This window comes from Pinus tabuliformis, chromosome J, assembly GCF_031772625.1.
Source record: "Pinus tabuliformis cultivar Carrire ecotype Pingquan chromosome J, CPIR1, whole genome shotgun sequence".
Lineage (NCBI taxonomy): Eukaryota > Viridiplantae > Streptophyta > Pinopsida > Pinales > Pinaceae > Pinus > Pinus tabuliformis.
In genome coordinates, this window is record NC_142295.1 from 10,333,290 (window position 1) to 10,337,762 (window position 4,473).

Sequence of the window (4,473 nt, forward strand, 5' to 3'; positions counted from 1 at the left end):
GAGGGCGATTTGGGTGATTTGGCACGTTTCTTAGAAAACCCAGCTCGACTAGTCGCACCCCTCTGACTCGTCGCTCCAGTTCAAAAATTACACTGTGAGAGCAGCTCTGACTCGTCGCACCTGCCCAACTAGTCGCACCTCCAACTCAACTAGTCGCTCCTCCAGAAATGACTAAAATCGCAGCCAAATCGCCTTTCTTTGCTTCTCTTTGTGTCTTACAAGTTTGTCAATGCATAATGAGGCCATGAAGAGGGCTTTTTGGTCTTTATAGGTCCACATTTAAAAAAAAAATTAAAACATCAAACCCACTTTCAAATGTTGCATGTTTTGGCATTTAATTAAACACTGTTTTTTTAAGTTGCACTTTGCCTGAAATTGATTTTTTGAGTGTTTTCACTTGGTTCTTTTTGCAGGTTGATTCTCTGATGGATTCTGAGGAAGAAACCAGGGTTGTTGTCGGCATTCTGAAGACTTTTGAAAATTTCCTTTATTGTTGCCATTTTCACATGACCTTGGGTTTAAAAACAGAGTTTTTAAAACCAAGGTAAAAATAAGCTGTAGCAGATGAAAACTATCAATAAAACGTAATTACAAACCTCCTTCTGGCTTGCTGAAGACCATCAGACTTTTGACTCATGACCTGGCAATGATTTTGACCGAAAACCTATACCTAGACTTGGAATTTCAAGACAAAAATGAAACAAGTGTGACACAAGGTTTTTTCAAATGGTATGACCTGATTCCAGCAAAGCCAAGAAGGGAACAAAGACCAGCCCTCCATTCAGTTTTATGGCATGCCTAGCGGGATGCAAAACTGACACTAATGAGACACCTACCTATGCATATGAAAAGAGCTATTGATCACCGATGGAGGGCTCAAGACCGACACTAACACCTTGGATCTATGTAGTCATGGAAAATAGGCAAGCAGGCCAAAAAGCCCCAATGTTGGAAATGGAAGGTGCACTTTCCCACCATCCTATTTTAATTTTAATTTTAATTGACCCTTTTTCTAATCTCAATTATGTCACTCTATAAGTTGTCGAAGCCTATAATTTATAGAGGAAACAACATTCCAAGTCATGACTATTTCAATTAGCTACTGGGACCAAAAGGAAGGAGAAATATTTTATCAAATTATGTTGGTTTGAGATCAGTAGTCTTCTTACACTAACCATTTTAAATGTATTATCTTTGGGGTCATATGATTTGCTAATCGACATGGATTAGTTGGCAGTGCACAAGGAAAAATTGGATTGCTATAATAAAACATTATAATTCAAAGATGATGAAGGAGAACAAAGGCTACTACAAGGAGCATAGAATCCTTTATCTCTAAGATAGATTCCAGTGCTAAAATAGAAGAAATATAATAAAAAGGAATTCCCCTTATACACCATACTAATTACAAATTCAACAGAGGATGGTAGTCGAAGATTGAAGATCACTACATACTATAGGAATATAGTGATGTATTTCCTACAAAGATAATAGTATTGCTACCCAAGAGTGACATTAACTTCCCAATAGAGCTCACTCCAGGAATAGTGTTTGTATCCAAAACACCCTATAGAATGAGCACATATGAGTTAGTGGATCTAAATATACAGCTGAAATAAATGTTGGACAAAAATTGCATTAGACCTAGTGTGTCACCTTGGGGAGATCTAGCTTTGTTTGTTAATAACAAGGATGGTACCCTAAGGTTGTGTAGTGATTACAAACAAATGAATAAAGAAAATATGAAAAATAAGTATCTATTACCCTAGATAGATGATCTCTTTGATCAGATAAAAGGAGCCATAGTGTTTTCAAAAATTGATTTGAGATCAGGGTACCATCAAGTCCAAATCAAGGATGAGGATATCCACAAGATTGCATTCAAGACCATATATGGACACTATGAGTTTGCAGTGGTGCCAATTGGATTGAAAATGCACTAGACACATTTATGTGACTTATGGATAATTTTCTTAACAAATACTTGGATAAGCCTATGTTGGTTATTATTGATGACATTTTAATATACTTGAAGACTAAAGAGGAGCATAAAGAGCACCACAAGGCCATGTTGCAAGTGCTATGGGAGCACCATCTATATACTAATCTTAGTAAATTCAACTTTTTCCAATAGCAAGTCCACTACTTGGTTCATGTTATCTCAAAAGGATTAGCATTTGATCCTAAGAAGATCGAGGCCATAATAAAGTGCCATGTTCCCCATATTGTAACATAAGTACGATCTTCTATAGGGCTAGTGGGATACTAGAGGAGATTCATTCAAGGATTCTCTTTCATTGGACATCATAATGTGAAGTGAGCTTTGAAAAATTGAATAACCTTCTTACACATGCTTGTATCCTAAATATTGTGGACCCGAATAAATATTTCTTGGTTTGCATCAATGCATGTAAAGAGGGACTTGGCGGATTTCTCATGCATGATGTACATGTGATCAGCTATAGACACGAGAGGAATTATGTAACACATAATTTGAATATTGCATCCATAGTGCATGCCTTAAAAAAGTGGAGGCATTAATTGCTTGGAAGGAAGTTAGTCTTAATGGCATATCACAATGGGCTAAGGTATTTGTTTGATCAACCTTGATTGAATACCAAGCAATACAAGTGGATGGAACTTATTAGCAAATTTGATTTTGAAATCAAAGATATCAAGAGAAAAGAAAATTAAGTGATCAACCTTGATTGAATACCAAGCAATACAAGTGGATGGAACTTATTAGCAAATTTGATTTTGAAATCAAAGATATCAAGAGAAAAGAAAATTAAGTTTGATGCCCTCAGAAAAAGCATGCCAGTGATACACACAGAAACCATTAGTATATGTGAGACAAACATCAGGGAAATAATCATAAAAGTGATACAACAAGATGAATACTTCCAGCATGGAAGTGTGTGTTTGCAGCAAGAGCCCAAGGGGCCAATGGGAGAAAAATATCAAATAACTAGAGATGGTTTATTGGTGTAGAAAGGCGGATTATATATATTCAATGTAGTTGACTTAAAGAAACTAATAATGGATGAGATTCATAGAAGTCCATATGTAGGTCAAACATCCACCAACAAATTAAATTATTTTCCAAGGATGAAGAGGTAAATTGTTGATTACATTGCAAGATATTTATAATTCCAAAAGGTCAAAGTGGAATGCAAACACCCAATGGGATTGTTACAAGCAATACCAATCCTAGAATGGAAGTGGAAAGTCATATCAATGAAATCCATCAGTAGTTTACTGATGCCTGCCTAAGCTGCATATACTCCAATGATGCAGCCTAGCCGCATATACCCATAGTATGCATACAAAATTCATGTCATATGCATGTCACACTATGTGTGTCCTAGGAATTTCAAAGATTCCTTACTAAGGAAAAACTCTCTTAGCTCAAGGTTTAAGGCCCCTTAATTAATCTCTATGTGGAAACATTCATTTAACTTATCCACAGGTTATAACTTTGGGTTATTTTTCACCTCCGGCGCTTATCAACCATACCCTTTGGTTAAAACCCAAAATTAACCCAAAATACATTAACTCTACTTATTTCTATTATAATTTCCATATAATATAAATATTCATAACCCACACGTAAACCTTACCTTTCCACTATTCTCCGAACCTTTGCACATATATCGATACTCTCCTTAGTGCATTCGATCTCCACCATCGATCTCATTCCTCGATCCGACGATTATCGTGTCACCCGATCATCAACTAACCCAGGCGATCTCCACCATTGATCTGCTCTGCTCGATCCAACGGCTATCACGTTACCCGATCGCCAACAAGCTTGGTTGATCTCCATCATTGATCAACCCTGCTTGATCTAACGGTCATCGTGCAATCTCGTGTGGAATTAAGCACGATTGTTATCTGATCGAGAGCACGCGAGAAAAGTGGTTTTCTCTCTCCACCGAATGCTATGTTTCAGCCTCTAAGCTTAATTGCGTGAAATTTCGAAAGACCTCTTACCACCTTTAGCGCGCGCGAAAAGCTGCTTACCCCTTGTGAAACCACTTCACCCCCCTTCAAGCACGTGGAATTAATCTCCACCGCTCATCTTCTTAAATTTATTTCACACGACTTAATCCTGAACATCTATCGCACATCCTCTTGTCTGTTGATTTGAAGGATCCAACGATTCTTGTGCATTGCTACACTCTTTTGTTTCTTACTGTGTAATCACCATTTGGCCTTTTGTCTATGTATTTGTCTTCTCCTTATGGTCTTCGCTAGTTTGATCTTGGTCCCCATTCACACCTTTAGGCTTCCTTCATGATCCCTCAGGGTTTAAGAAACCTTGCAGTCATACCTTCGCTGCAACATTAAAGGTTTTCTCCAGTTCTGTCTATGCACAACCATGTAACACACTTCTCTATTACTCCTTATTTGATTTGGTAGACCTGAAACCTAAGTTATGCAGAATTTATTCTAGTCACACACACAATCTAC